General features: G+C 34.0%; 1 pseudogene; it reads left to right on the top strand.

Annotated features, from left to right (window-relative positions):
- Positions 1–22,998, top strand: part of LOC105035854 (SAC3 family protein B-like) — a 242,094-nt pseudogene that overhangs the window by 200,673 nt on the left and 18,423 nt on the right.

Below are 22,998 nucleotides of genomic sequence, written 5' to 3'. Positions count from 1 at the left end.
GATACCAGGACAATTCAGAATCTTTGACCTGAGAGTCAGATTTAAGTGACTTAATCAAAAAATCATAGAGCACAGATCAGATTAAAGTAAAGATCAATCAATAAGATTCATTAATAATAGATTTGAAAGATACTTAATATGGCCAAATGAAGTTGACATACAATACGGATATCAAAGCTACTTCAGGTCATCTTGTTAGAGTCAATATGAGTCTCTAGAAGATGAAAAATAACTCGATATAGAATTCATAGATCTTTTTAGAGAGAGAAAGTTAATTATGAGAGAGAAAGTAGAGAGAGAAAGTAGAAAGAAAATCTTTATATCCTTCAGAAGAGGCAATCATAATCGAGATCATCAGAGATCATATCAAGGTAACTCAATATAGATTAACTGTGATCAGATGCTATAAATTTTGAATAAGGATCGGATTGGGATCCAACCTACTGCATGACTTTCGAAGCGATTCCAGGTCATCTTATTTTCATCTCAAATTTATCCTAGGGTCCGTGATGCAGTTAGAGAGAGAATAGGAGAAAGAAATTTTAGAGAAAGAAAGAGAGAAAAATTATAGAGAGAAAGAGGGAGAAAGAGGGGGAAGAGAGAGAGGAGAGAGAGAAAATCCTTTTCTCTCTCTTTTCCTTTTGTTTTTTTTTCTTTTCCTTTATCCTTCTTTTTCTTCTTCTTTCTTTTCTTTTCTTCTTTCTCTTCCTGGCTGAACAGAGGAGGGACACAAGGGGGGGGGGACTTGGTGGCTCGTGCTCCGACGAGGTGTGGCAGCACAGTTGGAGGTCCGGCAGTGATGGCCGACAATGGGGCCAAAAGATCGCCTGTGATGAGGCTCGATCGGTGGGGAAAATTTAGAAAAAAATTTCGGGAAAACAAGGGACCTGCCCCTTTTCTTTTTATTTTTCGAACATTGATCGGTCACCGACGGTCAAGACCTTCAGGGAAGAGAGATAAGGAAATGGAGGTCATGCTACAAGGGAGTGGCACCATGAGCGGTGGCGTCGGTGGCCGAAAAAGAGGAAGAAAGGCTCGGCTGAACAGGGGAAGAACAGGGCCATCCCTTTTCATGAGTTTTCGTCGATCCCGATGGCCGGCGAGGGTGTGCAAGCCCATGGAAAGAAGGAAAAGGAAGAGAAGAAGAAGGAGAAGAGCTTACCTCAAGCTTCAGCAGCATCGTCGGCTCCAATTTCCAACAAGCACGATTACGAGGAGGCCACAGCTTTAACGACCAAAATCAAGGAGAAAGTGAGGGAGGAAGGCTAGTGGAGGTTCTTAGAGAGGGGGAAGAACTATTTATAGAGAGCCCTAGGGCTCCGGTGGTCCTAGGACTTCCATTGCAATCGGGATTCGTCGGAGAAGAAGAGCCCTTTTCAGGAGTCTTCTTCCCGTTTTCTTTTTTTTTCTTTTTTTTTTTGGTTTTGTTTTGGGCTTAGTGGGCTAATCGGGTGGGCTTGATTTTCTTAGAAATAGGGTATTATATTCTACCCTTCTAAAAAAAAAATTATCTTCGAAACTTAGCATACTTGAGATTTCGAACATTAAAATACATAACCCTCGTATTGTCCTTAAGTTTTCAAATTATTTATATCTCAAAGTACTTGTTCCATGAGTTTTCAACATAAACAATTATACGGTATTTTGAAACTAGATTATTTTTAGTTGCAAGATAATGAATTTCTTTGATCTCTTAATCTTAGATTGATATTTCATAATTTTGTATCTATGAAATTATTTACTTTTGATTAATTTTATATGAGAATCATAATCGATCCTATCTATTTTTTATAAACATAGAAAAGTCTAAAGCATTAGATGCTCAAAATTTTTCTAACCATTGCTGTAATAAAAGAATCAATTATCAAAGACAGTATTGCATCGTCTAAATAAGCCAAAGAATCAATAATTTTGTCCTTTCATTTATTAATGATGGTCTCTTTTACAAAAATCAAATTTTTGTTTATATCTCTTACTGTATTAGTATTTCTAACTAATTTTAGTATAATTCAACCACTATACTTTTATTATGCACTTTGATATAAACCCTCAATTCTCTAAGGCTATCGAATGAATCCTAGCAAAAGATCTAATCTTTTTTTTTTGATAGAACTAGAATAAAGTTTTAAGTTTATTTATCTTTACTATTCCTCGAGCATGCCATATTAAAATTAAATCTTGATCTACTTTCCATATTTGAAATCATTGCATAAGCTTTCACCACTCATCTAGAATTCAATATATCTAGAATTAATTTGGAGTAAGTTAACTCTAGATTTCCTAATAATTAGGACAATTCCAAACTAATCTTTCTTTATAAAATAATTAATCCAAACCTCCAACAATTTAGAAGATCTCAAAATAATATCATTGTAAATAGAATCGATTCGGTTATCTCTTATGGACAGCTTCTTTCATCATGACTCTTACATCAATAAATAAATCGACATAAAATTTTATCGCTTATTTATTAAAAATTTATATAAATCTTTCAAAAATTTGATAATAGCAAGATACCTTAGATCAGCTCCAAAACTTAAATTTTGACTTAAAATAATCAATGTACTCCATTATCTTTAATAGACTTAAGAAAGATCAAGTAATCTAATATAAAAGGGGCAATACAAATTATTAAAAATTCCACTAATATGTACATGTCATCCAATACATAAATAAACTAAATATATATATATATTTTTATTTTTCTATAAATTTTATACATGATCCTCTTATAGGTTCAATGTTCGAAAAATATTTATTTCTTATATGAGGTATATATTTTTTTAAGCCATATCCTAAACAAATTTATTCTAATAAATCAAAAATTATAATGATCAAATAATTAATATCAAAATTTGAAAAGCCATCATGATCTTCACCCATTTCAAGTTTAAAACTCCGAAATCATCTAAATAATAATTGAATAAGTATACTCAATACAATATATCAATATATTCTATTTTATTCTAGAGTCAACATCTCTCATACATAAGTCAAGCCTTATTTATTGAAATCCAAAGTATAACTCATCCAATTCTTTAATACACTTTGTATGCCACTTTACGCAAAAATTTCATTATAATACCTATTGATCCGAAATTCAGACTTTGAATTCTTTCTGCTACTTCTATCATATTTCTTGTGATCATAACCTTTATACTTAAATTCTACTTAAGTCATAGTCCCTATTGATCATAACCTAAGCTCCGATATTACTTATATCATGTCTTAATCACTTAATCTACAGTCCCAAGTAATCATAATCTAGGCTCTGATACCATAAAATATCACGCCCCAAATTCGGAACATAATATGGGCATGCTACTGATGAATGGGATCCACGATAACACGAAGCCGCATTCATTTTCTTAATTATAAAAATAAATATATCATAAATAAAAGAAATAAAAAGATTCAATTTAAATTCTTAATTAAATCAAAATTGGTTCAGAGCATCTAAATCCAAAATCAAATACAAACCATATCTCAAGATTCATAATTATTTACTATAAGTTCGTGATCATCAAATAACTAAACTTCAGCTATAAAATTTTCAAGATTGCTTTGCAGATCCCCAAGCCTGAATTTTTTTTGCCGGTTCTAACCTTATTCCTTTGTACAAGTAAAAAAAATAAAAAAAATATGAGCTACACTAGTCCAGTAAATATAACTTGCACTTCCTTATCGGATCAAACATAAATTTTTTATAATAATATATTATTTAAAAAATAATAGATAATATAAAATAAAGTATATCATAAAATATATAATAAAATAAGTCATAAACTAATCATGCATGCATAAATCATAAACATTTCATAAACATGCTTCGTAAATCATTCTTGTCTTGTATTCATGTCATGTTTCAAAATATTGCTCACAGATATTTATGCTAAGGTCACTATTATACCCATGACAGGGTCATATTTCTTAATCGACAGAGTTCTTATTTCATATGCCAACTTTATACCTCTGGTAGGGTCATGTTTCATGTGGATGCTAGCTCTGGATGTTGACCTTCCCGAAGGGATTCATTCATAGCCATCTGAGAGCTTTTGAAATCTTTATATTTTTTTTTTCTTAAAACATACATATACATATATTAAAAAATAATAAAAGTCATGCTTCATAATCACGCTATTTTCATAAGACATTCATGAAATCAATACTCATAATAAAATATATTTTTTCACATTACATATGCTAATCTTTATTTTATAAAAAATATGATTTTATCAATAAAAGGTTATGTGCATGAAAATCATGATGATTTAAAAATAAATAAAAAGCGTAAGATCCACTTACCTCGATCATCTTAGATCTTTAGATTTTATTAGAAGAATCAGCTAATCCTATTTAAAATATCAAATCATCATCAATTTCTATTCGATAAATATAATAAGATTAAATCATAAAAAAAGAAGATTGTTGATCGGATGTGTCGAACCATCCAGATACCAAGGCAATTCAGGATCTCTGACCTGAGGATCATATTTAAGTGACTTAATCAAAAAATAGTAGAGCACAGATCAGATTAAAGTCAAGATCAATCAATAGGATTCATTAATAATAGATTTGAAAAATACTTGATATGGCCAAATGAGGTTGACATACAACATGGATATCAAAGCAACTTCAGATCATCTTGTTAAGTCAATATGAGTCTCTAGAAGATGAAAACATAACTCGATACAGGATTCATAGACCTTCTTAGAGAGAGAAAGTCGATCATGAGAGAGAAAGTAAAGAGAGAAAGTGAAAAAAAAAATCTTCGTATCCTTCAGAAGAGGCAATCATGATCGAGATCATCAGAGATCATATCAAGGTAACTCAATATGGATTAACTGTGATCAGATGCTATAAATTTTGAATAAGGATCAGGCTGGGATCTAACCTACTGCATGACTTTCGAAGTGATTCCAGGTCATCTTATTTTCATCTCAAGTTTGTCCTAGGGTCTGTGATGCAGTTAGAGAGAGAGTAGGAGGAAGAAATTCTAAAGAAAGAAAGAGAGAGAAATTTTAGAGAGAAAGAGGGAGAAAGAGGGGAGATGAGAGAGAGAGGAGAGAGAAAAATTATTTTCTCTCCTTTTTTTTTTTGCTTTTTTTTCTTTTCCTTTTCCCTTCTTTTTCTTCTTTTTTTTTTCTTTTCTTCTTTCTCTTCCTGGCCGAATAGAGGAGGGACACGGGGGGGGACTTGGTGGCTCGTGCTCCGACGAGGTGTGGAGGTATGGTCAGAGGTCCGACAGTGGGGCCAAGAGATCGCCGACGGTGAGGCTTGATCGATGGGGGAAATTTAGAAAAAATTTTGAAAAAATAGGGGACCTGCCCCTTTTCTTTTTATTTTTCGATCATTGGCTGGTCACCGACGGCCAAAATCTTCGAGGAAGAGAGATAAGGAAATGGAGGTCATGCTACAAGGGAGTGGCACCATGAGTGGTGGCACCGGTGGCCGAAAAAGAGGAAGAAAGGCTCGACCGAATAGGGGAAGAATAGGGCCACCCCTTTTCATGAGTTTTCCGTCGATCCCGATGGCCGGTGAGGGTGTGCAAGGCCATGGAAAGAAGGGAAAGAAAGAGAGGAAGAAGGAGAAGAGCTTACCTCAAGCTTCAGTAACATCGTCGGCTCTAATTTTTGATGAGCACGATTATGGGGAGGCCATAGCTTTAATGGCCGAAATTGAGGAGAAGGTGAGGGAGGAAAGCCGGTGGAGGTTCTTAGGGAGGGGAAGAACTATTTATAAAGAGCCCTAGGGCCCCGGTGGTCCTAGGACTTCCATTCCAAGCGGGATTCGCCGGAGAAGAAAACTCCTATCGGGAGTCTTCTCCCCGTTTTCCTTTTTTTCTTCTCCTTTTTTTTTTTTGGTTTTGTTTTGGGCTTAGTAGGCCAATCGGGTGGGCTTGATTTTCTTAGGAATAGAGTATCACAGTTATGATCATTGTGGCTTTTATTGACCCATTAAGATCTTAATAAGGAGCCCAACAGTCAAAACATTAGAAGCATGATAATAAAAAAATTAAATTATAAAATTAAAAGAATATTAAAATTTTTGGAGGAGAATTTAGGAAAATTTTGAGTTTTTCATTTGGATTTTCTCCAACAATCCCCCACAAAATCCAAAAATTTTTAAATAATAGTAAAATAAAATAAGATAAATTTTTGGATGCTTATACTATGCAATGGGTAAGGTGACTTAACCTTACTTAATGTGAATAGTTTCTATCTGAAGAAAATGGAGTGAACCAGATCTTGAACTACGTTTCTTTGATCCAGACTTCAACTACTACACATATAGTATAGAGTTTCTTCATTGCTAGTCTGTACATTAGTGGCTTTGCACAAGTATCTTAATTTTTCATGAGAGTTGCTAGAGATTGCCCAAATCTCATATCCACGGTCATGTACGGATTCTCCCACATATGTGAGCTCCTCCAGGGATGTGTATAGTGTCACATCTCGTAAAAATTATCATCTTGGATCTCATTTAGAGTTACAGCTCTTCCTAACCACTACATAGGAGCACTAATCACTATAGGGATGGGATAGAGTCTATGACTCCTATATTAAATAAACCACTTGTGCTCCTTTAACCAACCAATTAGTTTGTTATTACCATATTGAACCTCCTTCAAGGGATCTCCTATCACAGAAGTTGGGTTCTTACTATTGGAAGGTCCATTATAGGCTAAGCCCCATCCCCCTCGATGACTCTAGAATCTTAGTTCTATTCAAGCTTTTGTAAGGCATACTGATATTATAGGGTCTCTCCCTATAATTTTTGAGGTATATTAGAATTTATAGAATTGACTATTTTAGAATATAATGCTCCAACAAGAAACATAAGATTAAGATGGTACATGTTAAAAGAACAAGGTTAATTAGTATCCGCAATGGTTAATGGATGTTTACCAATTAGAATGATCCCATCAAATGATTCATTACAAGACATTAAACTGGATGACATTGAGCAATAGATAAATATAACTTTGTTGCATTAGCAACCCAAAGAAATCTAGTATCTGTAGTGCATGATAGAAGTGTGTGGAATACTGATAAGTTACAGAACTTATTTTCAGCTTTTGATGCTACCATGACAGCTGAAAGTGCAGATTTGAAAATAACAAACTAACACTCCAATAGTTTTATCAGTAAAATAACTCTGCAACAATATGCTACAAAATAAACATATCAATGCTCATTAGGAATGACTGTAAAGATAGAGTTGAATTTGGAAACAATCAATTGTAGATACCGAAGCCAACAAAACAGATTTACATCATAATACTCGAATTGTTTCTGTAAGCAAATCATTCAAGTGAACAAACAACCTACAAGATCTGTTTCATATTCTAAACCTCTTCTTTTTACAATCAGGTGCCATGTTGATGATACTAATTATCCTATCAGATATGTACAGATGCATGCTAGAAAATGTATTGCAGTCCATTATGGTAATTTGGACAAGGAGCAAAATTAATTTTCAGAGGACAAATGTGTGTACAGAAACATTTTGTGTGATCAGTTATAGGGATGGCAATGGGTCGGGTTTGGGTCGGGTAGTATACTACCCATCCCCAAACCCGAACTTAATACCCTATACCCAAACCCTACCCGATACCCAATCGGGTAAGAAAAGAGATACCCATCCCCATACCCAACGGGTTGGGGATACCCGTGGGTAACCCATTTCCCCATACCCAATCCATACCCGCCCCATACCCAACCCATACCCATCCATTCTATACCAAAAAAAAAAGTAAAATAATTTTATGCATATTATCAATCAAAAATAGAATTACCAATTATATATACATACATACATACGCACATACACACTTCTAACACACACACACATACATACATGCATACATATATGCATGCATACATATACATACATACATATATATAATTATATATATAATCATACATATATACATGCATACATATACGCATATACACACTTCTAACACACACACATACATACATGCATACATATATGCATGCATACATATACATACATACATATATATAATTATATATATATATAGAGAGAGAGAGAAAGAGAGAGAGATCATATATATGTGTGTGTGTATATGTGTGTGTGTATATATGTGTGTGTATATATATATATATATATATATTCGGACATGTATATATGTATATGTATATATATATTCGGATATGTATATATGTATATGTATATATATATATATATATAATATATATATTATATATAATAATATATATATATATATATATATATATGTATATATGTATATATACATATATATATATATATATATATATATATGTATATATGTATATATATTCGGATATGGGTTCGGATATTACCCATATCCATAGGTTCGGGTCGGATTCGGATAGAAAATAGCACTACCCATACCCTACCCATACCCGTACTATAGTTTTCGGGTTTTACCCAAACCCAAACCCAGTCAAACCCTATTTTTCGGGTTTGACCGGGTTCGGGTAGGGTGTATACCCATCGGGTCGGGTTAATTTTGCCATCCCTAATCAGTTAAGCCACAGCACTATTTTCTACAATTAGAAATATATTGATTAAGTCTGTGAATTGTTTAACTTGAATCAACATACAACCATAACTCCCAGATGTTCCTTTGCCTATGCAGTGGTAGTACAAAAAGGCACAATACTTAATCATATAGTTGCTATAATTAATTAAATTTTATTTATTTATTTTTTTTTTAACAAAACCAAGATTTTGTAATCAAATTATCCAAGTTATAAACACACTACCACTATCAATATGTTGTACTTATGAGGTATTTATGTATCATTAAGGTTAAGAAAATAAAAACCAACAAGCTGTCACACTTATTACAGCTTTGTGAATCTTCTTTGTCATATCTTCCCATCAAGTGCTGGAATATCATAAACCATGGCTGCTGCTATAGCAGTTTTAAGATGGGCTTTTCCAAGATTAGTAATTCCCTCAAGTTATGTTTCAAGCATAATTAGGCTCTATTGCCTAATATATTGCCAAAAGAACAATTACCTCAGAAATGGAAGAATACTGATGAAGGGAAAACCAAATATTCTATCAATGACAATCTGTCAGAATCTCCATCAAAACACAAAACATCTGATTAAATAACAAATAAATAAACATATATAGTATACAGAACCAGAACTTCTGCCGAAAAAAAATTTGGAAGCTAAACAAATATATTATGAGAATCTGATTATGGAATATAACCCCCAAATGATTCCGAGAATCTGATTATGAATTATAGTTCCATACAACTTTATGAAGTATTCTGTGTCTTTATGTAATTCATTTGCTAATATATTATGCCATGCCAAAGATCCATAAGCATTTCTGAAATCATACTACTGGAAACACCCTGAGACCTTTGCAAACTAACAGAGTCGGTGTTGAAGCATCTACGACATATGGTCATGTATAGAAAAGCAAGTGCCCAACAAAAGGCAATTAGTGTTTCAAGGACAGATCCATCCTCTTCTGACGTTACAGCTATATATTCACAAATATCTAAGTGGGACTGGACTTTTAACAGATTCAAACCTCAAGACTGAACAGAGATTTAGCACCATTTATAGAAAAGAGTACTGATTATAGATTCATCTTAATAGTTAAACAACAAACAGGGTTATGGCCTGGAATGATTTACAGATCAAGTTTGTTGAATGTTATGGCTAAATAATTCAGCTTATAGCAGTAATCAATAACAATAATGGTATTATTGTCTAAAACATTGTTCACCCATTAAGAAAATTCAGATGGTAGAAGTTATTTTAGGAAGAAAAATAATATAAAAGTTTAAGATTCATAAATAATTATTTTATTAAGGATCAAAAGAGGGCAACTGTCAAATAACATCTATTATTTATATAATGGCTGTTATAATGTAGCAGTGGTCAAATAACGGCCATTATCTAAATAAACAATAATCGATTCCCTTCATGATTTATTACTACATCATAGAATAAGTGATTTTTTTTTTTTTTTATTTGACTGATGCATGATGAGCAAATTTACAGCACAATCACATTCAGTTTCTTTCAGGATTTGCTCCAATTACTGGCTACCCAACTTGACTGCAATCTCACTAATACTTGCTTAGCACTAGGTGAAAAACAACTATCCAAATGAAGGCAATATAGAGCACCAGAACTCAAAGCATTAACACAGTTTCCTGAACATGGCAAAAATAAAGCAAAACATAAGGGATAGATCAACATATACAATTATGGCAAAAATAAAGCAAAACATAAGGGATAGATCAACATATACAATTGGATTGAAATGATGGTTCAGAATCCTCACCAGAGAAAACAAATACTGTTAGTAAAAGCTAATCTGTACGTATATTACTACAGCCTAAGGATGCGCAGAAAACAGTGCCATATTAGCTTAATAATGGTTTGAATAAAAGCATAGTGTAGTCAAATTCTGAAAAAAATAAACATGGCTTACAAGGTATATTGTGGATGAAATCATGTCTTCCTTTATGAAATCACATCCGAAATCGGAGATATGCCTTAGATTGTTAGAACAAATACTTAAAAGCTTAGATGTGATTTGAGAAGAATAATGAGAATCTAAATACAATATAATGACAAAAATTAAAACTGATCAAATCGGAAGTATGCAAGGCACTGTCCTAAGGCATATTTCTATCTTTCGTGCAGGAATCCCAGAAATACCATCCTAAGATACGATCGGTATTCTCCCCCTGCAAGCACGACTATGGAGGAGGTTGATGAAGACTCTTTCAGCATTTAGAACAATAATCATAAAGAAAAATATTTGAAGAGAAAAATATAGAATGAAGAGAGAAAGAGGATTAGATGGGGATGTTGAAAATGAGGTCTCAAGATGATCTTTTTATAGCCATCCAAAGTGACCATTTGTGACCGTTATGACCATTGTGGCTTTTATTGACCCATTAAGATCTTAATAAGGAGCTCAACGGTCAAAACATTAAAAGCATGATAATAAAGAAATTAAATAATAAAATTAAAAGAATATTAAAATTCTTGGAGGAGAATTTAGGAAAATTTTTAGTTTTCCATTTGGATTTTCTCTAACATAGATAAGACTCCACATCATTTCTATGCATGAGTTGTGTGAACACAAGAGAGGCGAGGGTTTTTCAGAAGGATTTGATGCACACCTGAACATAGAACAAATGAACAAGACATCAGTCGAGTTGTTTCAAATGCATGATGACCAGAGGAAGAAGGAAATCAATGTCCCAACAGAAGGAGTTTCGTGGTTATTGTGCACTTCTCAAGTTGGGATAAGCATCCAGTATACAAAGTAAGCTGTCTTTCATCTTGGCTGCAGAGCGATGTTTTAAAACCATATACAATGTTTAGCTGATCTTTTCCCCTCTCTGTTTTAGGTGGACCTGCAGAGCTCTCATTTGACCTTGCTAAGATGACTCCAAAAATTAGATGCACTCCAGAAATTTTATTTGCTCGAGATGTAGCAAGGTATTTATGTGTATCAATGGTCAGTTATTTTTAATATAATAACAATGAAATATAACAGAACCCAATGGTTTTGTCATTCCAGAACATGCAGAATAGGTAATTACATCGCCATCTTTTGACTTGCAAGAAAAGTAACTTACCTGCAGGCCTGCTTGATGCATGCTCATTTTTCCAAGGTAATTATGTTTCCACGTAATCTACATTCTTTCACATGCAATTCATATGATTGTGATACAAGTACATGCACTGGTGTTGACTGGACATCATCCATGGATTTCCTTGATATCCCATTGAAATCGAATTATACGTCAATGAACCTGAAATTTACTTCAATTCTAATATCTCTACTCTTGTAATAGATTCTTTCAATGCATTATTTTCAATTTTTTTCTAATAACTATATCTTTTACTAGCAAGAAGCATGAATGGAATCTGTGGGAAGCAAATATGATGTTCCTTAGTACAAATGAATAGCAAATATGAAGTTCCTGGGGATCCCATCAGGTGTAGTATCACTTTGGTGGAACTGTGGCAGAGATTCTTCTAAGATTGCATTGGCTGCATGATCAAGAAATAACTCATAGTGGCAAGGCAAACAAGCCAAAACATGCCGATTTCTCTCATTTTGAAGACTGTGGTGAGGCCAATTAAAGCTGTTGATGTCTTGATCAAAATTGACATGCAAGGGATTTCATGTTCCTATTTTGCGACTAATTGAGCTTAAGAGAAAAGGAAATGAGGGATATGCATGCCTTAATGTGGTTATAGTTAATTTTGGATTCTTTTTGCATCCTTTTTTGTCAAGGACATAAGTAGTTCTAAAAGACGATATTGTTTTTGAACTGAATTAGTGTCTGTGATATTTTTCATAGGTACAGACTGAAAAAAAAAATGCTGAGCTTAGAAGCGATGAGGAGCTAATCTCATCTTGCAATCTGCAAGCTCTCTCTCTATCTCCATGTGTGTGTGTGTGTCGCTCATGCACGCATAAGACAACTCATATTGGATGTGCTCATCCACACCCAACATGTTTACAGCCTTTATCTTATTACAGTGGTTATCTGGTGATGGTTTCAGTTCAACCAGCCATTACCTCGATCATGTTTCTTGCATTTTTTTTTTATTCATTATATGCTTTATATCCTCAAGATAGGATTCGCATTACTAGCCATGATTGAGCCTTATTACATCTTTTATAGAACTGTTAATGATATTTTATGAATGCATGTAGTTAAGCAACACTGTTTTTCTTCAGATAAGAACACACGCACTTTTTTCTTTGCACAGAGGTCTTCAGAAAAACAAAGGAATTCCCATTGCACACATTGTGGACTGGCTAGGCATGGAGGTAAAATTTGCCATTTAGCTTCTGGTTAATCATCAAATTCATTTCTGCAAAACATAATTATCTGAACATTCCTTTACCCTGTTCAGGAGGAGGATGTTGAAGGTCTTCTGGAATATCATGGGTTTGTTTCAAAAAAGTATGAAGAGATGTACATGGTGAAGGAAGGTCCATTTCTTAACGGTCATGTGGATTTTCCAACCAAGTGTGCAAGACTCGTGCACCTCAAGAAGTCAAAGAGAATTATTGATGATGTTTATTCTGAACCTAAAATCTCAGACCTCTCTGAAGAAACAGAAGTTGCATCCGATGTCCCAGCCAGCATTCTTGAGAGAACTGAATCATTCAAAACAGAGGATTGGGTCAATGTAGGCAATGAAGAAGTGCGTGATTATAAATCTGATAATGATCTTAGGGCTGTCACACAAACGGAACAACCGCTTGAGGGGCACTACCAGCTACTGTAGTGGAAGAAATTGATGCTAAAATGACTGAAGTCTTCCCTATATTTGCTAGCTGTGCAACTGAAGATGATTCAGTACATAATAATGGGGATGAACAAATGACTGAATTAGATGGAGATACCTTCATGGGTTGGGGAATCTTGCCTCAGATGGAGACAACTATTGTTCAAGCCAGAGTACCTGGATTCTCAAACTCCAAGCTCATAGTCGAGAATACTGCCCCTCAGACCGAAGTTGCATCAGATGTCGCAGATAGCATTCTTCAGAGAACTGAATCATCGAGAACTGAAGCATCCAAAATAGAAGATTGGGTCAATACAGGCAATGAAGAAGTGTGTCATTATAAATCTGATAATGATCTTAGGGCTATTGCTAGCTACTGTAATAAAAGAAAATGATATTAAAATCCGACCCAAGATCATGAGCCAAGGGTTATAGCAATCACCGCATACTTATGAAGAACTCTCTCCATAAGCATGCAAGACATCTCATCATGATATCAATGCATCACAGCAGAACAAAACTCAAATAACTATTATTCAACTTTAATTCAAATAATTAAATTAAATATCTTACATCAAATAAAGTTCCACTAAAAATAAAATAGTAGTCTAAGTTCAATGAAGTTGACAATGTTAAATCTCGTCTCTAAAAGCTCTGTCCCAACATTATTACCCACGTTCGCCATTAATTATCTAAATCTGAAAAATAAAAAGAAAGATAATGAGCTAGACAGCCCAGTAAGTAATAAATATCTCAACTAGACATTTCAGATATTATATAATATTCAAGAACAATGCTGTGAATAAACATAAAAATATATTTCATGCTAATTCAATGTAAATCCAATCTTTTCAAATATTTATATGTAATATAATCATAAATCTGATTCAAATCAAAACACTCATAACTGAATAGCCTCGACTATAACCAACGTTTAACCCCCATTGACGGGATCTACTGAATACCAGCACACAATCTCTACTGGCAGGATCCATTGAATACCAGCATACAACCTCCACTAGCAGAGTCCACTAAATACCAGTGTACAACCTCCACTGACAAGATCCACTGAGTACCAACGTATAATCCCCATTGAAACATAGTTAGGCTGAGAGCATAAATCCGATTTGTATCAAAATACTTTTGTATCATAACATATCATAATTTTCACTGAACATATGCATAATCAATAAATCATAGTATTTCAGAATCACTTTTCATTCAAAACATAATTTCATAAATCATGCATAATTTTAAAAATAATTATATTTATTTTTAAAATAAATATAAAATATCTTGAGAAAATGATTTATTACTTATCTTTTACAGACCACTGAACGAATAGATCGATTAACCTTTAGGAGAGCCTATTATTCAAAATTATATTCTTGCATTAATTCTAATTTAAAATTAAATCTAAATAAATCCTAAATTAAAACCCCACTTAAGATCGGACACTTCACTAAACTTGATCAAAATCATTAAAAAAAAGCCTTTCACTATGCTAATCTTTGAAAGATAACTTTGAGAGAGAAAAATCCATCAAGAGAGAGAAACAATCTAGAGAAAGAAAGTAGAGAGAGAAAGTCCAACATTTTATAGAGAGAAAGTAAGGGTTTAGACTGAAGGGAGAGAGAAAAGAGAGAGAAACTCTCTCATTTTTTTTAGTTTCTTTTTTTTTCTTTTCCTTCCTTTTCCTCTTTCTTCCTTCTTCTTCCTGTGGGTTTTCTTTGGCGGAATAGGGGACCGTGAGGTCCCTTCTTGTTTCTCGAACTTGGGGCTACAACTGTCGGCTGGGGGTCGGCGGCAGCAGGGGCTGCGATGGTGCAGCCCGGAGGAAGCCAAACGACGGTCGGTGATGACCTCCGGCATTGGAAATAGCCAAAAGAGAAGGGGCGGAACAGGGGTTCTTTGATCTCAGTTTTTTGATGAACCCGACCACCGACGGCCATGCACATAGACAAGAAAAGGAAGGGGTGGAAGGGAGGAAGAGGAGCCAGGGCTTACCTCAAGCTCTGGTGACTGCTATGGTGAGAAATCGAGGTGGGCATGGTGAAGGGCTTCTGCGAGAAATCTCCGACGATTCTCGTCGATTGCTCTTGATTCTTTGGTGGGGGAAGAGAGAAGACTTCTTTCCTTTAAATAAGACTGGTGGGGAGGAGTTTCACTCTTCCCCGAGATGGATTTCAACTCCGATTAGGAGTCAATCGGGAGGAAGGAGAAAACTCCCTACAGGAGTCTTCTTCATTCTTTTTTTTATTTTTTTATACTTTAATATCCATGTTGGATATTACATTCTTCCCTCTTAAAAAAAATTTCATCCTCAAAGTTTTTCTTACTAAGTCCTCAAAAATTTGAATTACTTTTTACGTCAAATCATGTCATCCTCTAATTTTAAAATTGAATCTTTTATCATAATATCTGTCAAATTAAATTACTGTTCTGATCAATTTGAAAATAATTCAGACCACTATGCTTCCGCTGCATACTTTGATTCAAATCTATCAATGTACTTCTGTCGAATCTAAGTTTTTATGTCATAATAATATAAATCATCATCCCAATATCCCTAGTGCCTACCCACCTACACTCGTATCTTATCTGTGTCATAGTCTATCCACTTATGCTCTGATACCACTTTAATTGTCATGCCTTTAATCCGAGATCATAAGCCAAGGGTCATGGCAACCACCGCATACTTATGAAGAACTCTCTCCATAAGCATGCAAGACATCTCATCACGATATCAATGCATCACAGTGGAATAAAATTTAAATAATTATTATTCAATTTTAATTCAAATAATTAAATTAATTATTTTACATCCAATAAAGTTTCACTAAAAATAAAATAATAGTCTAAGTTCAATGAAGTTGACAACATTAAATCTCATCTCTAAAAGCTCTGTCCTAATATTATTACCCACGCTCGCCATTAATTATCTGAATCTGAAAAATAAAAATAAAAGTAATGAACTAGACAGCCTAGTAAGTAATAAATATCTGAACTAGATATTTCAGATATTATATAATATTTAAGAATAATACTGTGAATAAATATAAAAATATATTTCATGCTAATCCAATGTAAATCCAATCTTTTCAAATATTTATATATAATATAATCATAAATCCGATTCGTATCAAAACACTCATAACTTAATAGCCTCGACTATGACCAACATTTAACCCCTATTGATGGGATCCACTGAATACCAGTGCACAACTTCCACGGACGGGGTCCATTGAATACCAGCGCACAATACCTACTGACAGGATCCACTAAATACCAGCGCACAACCCTCACTAGCAGAGTCCATTGAGTACCAACATATAATCTCCATTGGTAGGGCCCACTAAAATATGGTTAGGCTGAGAGCTTAAATCTGATCTATATCAAAATACTTTTATACCATAACATATCATAATTTTCACTGAACATATGCATAATCAATAAACCATAGTATTTCAGAATTACTTTTCATTCAAAATATAATTTCATAAATCATGCATAATTTTAAGAATAATTATATTTATTTTCAAAATAAATATGAAATAACTCGAGAAGATGATTCATTACTTATCTTTCACAGACTATGAATGAACAGATCGATTAACCTTTAGGAGATTCTTCAGTGCCTATTATTCAAAATTATATTCTTGCATTAATTCTAATTCAAAATTAAATCTAAATAAATCTTAAATCAAAATCCCACTTAGGATCGAACACTTCACTAAACTTGATCAAAATCATCAAAAGAAAATCTTTCACTATGCTAATCTTAGAAAGATAACTTTAAAAGAGAAAAATCCATCAAGAGAAAGAAACAGTCTAGAGAGAGAAAATTTTAGAGAGAGAAAGTAGAGAAAAAGTTCAACATTTTAGAGAGAGAAAGCAAGGGTTCAGACTGAAGGGAGAGAGAAAAGAGAGAGAAACTCTCTCATTTTTTTTAGTTTTTTTTTTCTTTTCTTTCCTTTTCCTCTTTCTTCCTTCTTCCCGTGGGTTTTCTTTGGCGGAACAGGAGACCGTGAGGTCCCTTCTTGTTTCTCAAATTGGGGGCCATGACTATCAGCTAGTGGCCGATGGCAGCAGGGGCTATGATAGTGCAGCCTGAAGGAAGCCAAATGGCGGTCGGTGACGACCTCCGACGTCGAAAATAGCCAAAAGAGAAGGGGAAGAACAGGAGTTTCTTTTATCTCAATTTTCCGACGAACCCGACTATCGGCGACCGTGCACATAGACGAGAAAAGGAAGGGATGGAAGGGAGGAAGAGGAGCTGGGGCTTACCTCGAGCTCCGGTGACTACTGTGGTGAGAAATCGAGGTAGGCACGGTGAAGGGCTTCCACGAGAAATCTCTGACGATTCTCGCCGATTGCTCTTGATTCTTTGGTGGGGGAAGAGGAAAGACTTCTTCCCTTTAAATAGGATAGGTGGGGAGGAGTTTCACTCTTCTCCGGGATGGATTTTGACTCTGATTAGGAGTCAGTCAGGAGGAAGAAGAAGACTAGGGAGTCTTCTTCATTCTTTTTTATTTTTTTACTTTAATATCCATGCTGGATATTACATCTTCTATCCATTTGCTAGCTGTGCAACTGAAAATGGTTCAGTACATAATGATGAGGATGAACAAATGACTGAATTACATGGAGACACCTCCATGGGTCAGGGAATCTTGCCTTAAATGGAGACAACTATAGTTCAAGCTGGAGTGCCTGGATTCTCAAACTCCAAGCTCATAGTCGAGAATACAGCCCCTCAGATGGAAGTAGGCAAAAGCCTCAAAAATGAAGCATCAAAAATCATTCTATGTCAGAATGAAGTTGCGAGTGAAAAGCTAAAGTTGATTGAAAGGTTTGTTTTTCTTCTTATTATTATTTTTTTTCTTTGCAAGACTCAGGTTTTAAAACAGGAGTTGATAGTTATGCTTTACTTTATTAACTAACAGAAAATGGAAGCCAATGGCATGCTTGCAAAGGAGAGTTTCTTGTGAGTTCAGCATTGAGTTCACCCTCGGTAGGACTACCACTACGACCAATTGAAGTAGTAAGTTACCTCCCTGATATGTCTTTGATCTCCATAAATTATTTGTAAAGTTTATTATAAAATTTAGCTCCTTGTTTTACTTTATCTCTTAATGAAGCCACCAAGACATGCCAACAGCAAGCTTGACTTTGATTATGTTGCATGAGTGAGATATGCAAGACATTAGAAATCATGGTCAACAGTGAATGTCTCGGAACTAGTTGCACCAATTTTAAGTACAAAAAATTATTGAAAATTATGTCCTAAAACCAATCATATGACGATTGAGTTCATCCTTATATATAAATTATTGATTATTGAATAAAAATTATTTGAATATTTTTTATCACAAAGTGACATCTTCCTTGAACTTTTGTACTGTGATGAAGTCCTTAGAACTATGTTAGTGTACGATAAAGAAAAGATTTATCGTATAGTTCTGAAACATGTTCGTGACCAAATGATACGTCATTATAGGACGATAATGTTTATCGAGTGGAGGTCATTGTGTGCCATATGGGTTGGTTGTCCTCTTAACCAAGGAGTGTGGTGACACTGATATGGCATACAGGTGAGATGTAGGAGTACATCGTCACTGAACAAGTGACTCACCTGTTGAGTGATCTGCTGTCAAGAGTTACTCATGAAACACAAGGGTATAAGTGTCCTTCAGACCTAAGATCACCATAGTGATTTACAAGCAACTCACTGTGCTTTGGTATCAGACTATCTGGATTTCTAATGCAGTGACGGAAGGTTATTGGGTACAGTCAAGTACATACGAAGTCTGTATGTGGATCAAGATGGGATTGACCCCTCTGGATTGTTAGAGTTGATGTATTACTGTATTTTAATTTAGTAAAACCTTGGCTAGAGTAATCTATGAGATAGATTTGAAAGATTGAAATACAATATGGATGAAAAAATCTCGATTGACAGTTAACCTGAGACCATCCTAGAGCATTCAGGGTCAAAAAGATGAATTATGCTGTAACCATGTATATGGATTCTAAAATATTTTTTTATGATAATTTGATCTATCTGGACATCAAAAATCATTGCTAGATGGTACCTCGATTAGCGCAGGAATTGATTCCTGTGCTACCAGCTTAGTGTTTGAATCTATGGAGTCACGCACATAAGTCAGATAAAGTAAAAAAAAATTAACCTATGTTTATATATCTAATTTGAAAGTACTTGACTTGATTGAACATATAAGCAAACTTGATTGAGAATTAAGTTATAGATCAAATAGAATTGAAGAGTTGACTATATCTAGCTAGCACTACACATGAGGTTCAGCTTCGATCCTGGAGATGAACAGTTTCTGATCCATGATCCATGGAGCATATGAGAGATTAAATTTAAGTACTAATTAATTTTAGATTAGATCTAAATTAATTGAGCTTAATTGGATCTAAAATTTAAATTAGACTTGGTATAAAAATTCTAAAGAGTTTGAGATTGATAGCCTTTCGAAATTATTTCGAACCAGCTTCGAATTGGATTCGAATCAGATCCATTTTGATGAGATATGAGAATTTCTACTTACACTAAAATTTTTCTCTCATGTGGGCCAACCAACACTTGGAATGGTGCTAGTTTGGAGCATCCCATGTGGTGAGGGAGTGGGTGCAAATTGATTGTCATAAGTAATGATAATTCTATCTCATGTAGGAATCATTCTTTCATGAGTATTGGACTAATTCAAATCAGATTTGATTTAGGACTCCTATACTTATTGGGTTATAAAAATCATCTATAAATAGAGAGGGTCTCTATCTATGGATGCATAGCAAACAAATCAGATTGAGAGAAGAGAGAAAGAGAGAGAGAGAGAGGCATGAGAAGAAAGAGAGGTCCCTTCTTCTCCTTGTTCTCTCCCCTTGTTGCCGCCCCTTCTCCCTTGGGCATGGGCTATCTTTGGGTGTCCCACCTACTGGTGTGAGGTGTCACACCAGCACATCTCCTCTCTTATTTGATTAGGTTGCGAAGTCGATTGAATCGGAGTTCATCATGCTTTTCTGCAGCGTCTGGCGTGCATGCGAAGTAGAGGGTCTGCACATCCAGGCCTCCGTGAAGGTTTAATTCAGATTAATTAAGATTTAATCTTTGGTTCTATTATTAATCAGGTAAGAATTTGATCTCTATTCATGTAGATTAATAAAAAAAATTTTAGATGCAATCTGGGCCTTCTGAAAAGAAACAGTTTCTCTTCCCTTCAATTGGTATCAGAGCAGGTCTGAAATATATACATGCATAACTAATTTTTTTGAGATTAATTATATAAGATGTAATTAAAATTTTTTATGAAATATTAAATCTGATTTAAATCTATTTATATAAAATTTTTGATTTGGATTAGATGAGCCTAATCAATTATTGATTAAGGTTGTTATAAGTTTATTATAATAGAATACTGCTGTTGCTGAATTTCTGATGGAATAATAATATGAATTAAAATTTATTTTAAATTTATTTTAATAAAATTTTAATATTATTATTTTTTTTATGAAGTAAAATTTATTTTAGATCTGAATTGGATCTGTTTCGATGAATATTTAGATCTGAATCCTATCAAAATTCAGCACTGCGTGAAAATAGATTTTACCAAAAATTTATTCTTTATGTATTCATGTTTGCATCTAATTAATTTTTTATATGATATCAAATCTAAAATTGATATTTTATAATCAGTATAAGATATGTTTCAGATCTAATATGATGTATATGATATATTAAATCTAATTAGATTAGATGAAGAATATAATTGATGAGTTCAAGGATATATTCATGACATAAAATTATTTTATCAATAATTACATGTTGATGTAATTATATATGAAATTAGATTTTAGATCTTAGTAGCCTAGTACTCAGATTGATGAGATCACCAGACTATCCAATCATAAGAGATTAAAGAGATTAATCTCTCTTTTGCTTATTCGGTGGGTTCTCTTATGACGTGTAGGGGTGTCATTGTGATTTGGTTTCATAAAGAAAAAAAGTGAATAGATTTTTATGTATTATTTTGATCATAAATATATTTAGATTAGACTTAAAGTGATTTATAATTTATTACAATAGGATAAAATTTAGATATAAAATTATTTTAGATCTAATGGGTCATGATGTATGAGATGTATGTATGAAGTTTAGATCATACCTATACATGTTTAATTGTTAAACATACTATAAAAATTTATTTTCATGTATTAAAATATATGGTATGCTTCACCTGAAATTCTTGTAGAATAGTTCTACAGACTGAAATACACATTTCACATACTTAATTTTGAATTAAATTTTGAAAGATCTAGATTTGAGAATTGAAGATCATTAAGACACCACATAAAATGATGGGCAAAGGGTTAGCATGAATCAGGTCCTTCTAATGGGTTAGACTTAGGGTTAGAAATATATATGGATCATGTAAAGAAATTAATTAAATTTAATCAAATGTTAAATTAGATCAGGTCAGTATTTCTCTAAGTCAATCTCAATAGTTGAAGTTTGATCAAGTCCATGTGTTTGACCCTAATAAATGGACCATGATTATCACTCCATGGTTGAGTCCAAATCTTCTGATGTGCCAAATTAAAACTAATTAACCAGTTGGTGTCTAAGGTAAGTTTTGACAGATTCGATCAAGTGATTTTAATTGGGAGCTATTCACCTAGATGCATCTATGGTGAGTTAAGGGCACATCCCTTCCACTGATCTCACTTACCTGGCCAACATGGTAGATTATGTTTTGATTAGGTCACTAGTCGATTCGTGCAAACCCATGCTATTAAGGTGAATCAGTGTGATTGATTTAGGCATCTTTAGACCAGCTTATGTCTAATCCTTTACATGACTTGATGAAGTTAGTGAGAGGATTTGCAGCTTGCAAGTCGACTTTTTCTCTTATTCTCAGATCAATGAAATCAAATTCTCTAAATTATTATATCCATAAAGTGATAAAGTTATGAGATAACTTGGTCATTGTCTTCCATTAAGATGCTTGATAATGAGTCCAATATTCCAAATAGGCATTGGAGGCACCACACGCCTAGTGTCTATTATGTATTGAAATTATCATTCATCATATAATCATCATGATGTACCTTTAGATCAATACTCAGATTGGCCAAGCCATACTCGGGCCTGGATATCCATTTGTTGGATGCACTTGGTGTGTCATGTTAATAATTGGACCTAACCAGAATTTTCATTGGAGGTGCCACACACCTGCTGAAGAAATGCCTGAGACAAAACTTATTGCTAGAAGTTATTTGAAGAAATAATTGGTTATGAACCTACCCATGGATGCACTAGAGTTGGCCGAGCCACACACAGATCTGAATGCAGTCTGTGTAGATTCTAGTACCTGCTAAGAAATTAATGTAGTTCCTCGAGTTGGAGGTAGAGGCTACCAATTCATAAAAATAGTGGGAGGACCTTTAGACTAAAGTCCATATCTTCAGGATTAAAAATAATTCATATACTAATAGGCTAATATTTTTTCTTTCAGCTATGGCCAACACACTATCCCTTCGTTCACTATTGGACAGCGACAAACTCACCAGATCCAACTTCGATGGCTGGTATCGAAAGTTGAAGATTGTCTTGGAGCACAAGAGGATTTTATATGTCCTTACGGATGAGGCACCTGAAGAA

The sequence above is a fragment of the Elaeis guineensis genome, chromosome 8 (assembly GCF_000442705.2).
Source record: "Elaeis guineensis isolate ETL-2024a chromosome 8, EG11, whole genome shotgun sequence".
Classification (NCBI taxonomy): domain Eukaryota; kingdom Viridiplantae; phylum Streptophyta; class Magnoliopsida; order Arecales; family Arecaceae; genus Elaeis; species Elaeis guineensis.
The sequence above is the reverse complement of the archived record's forward strand: the minus strand, read 5'-3'. Positions and strand labels throughout refer to the sequence as shown.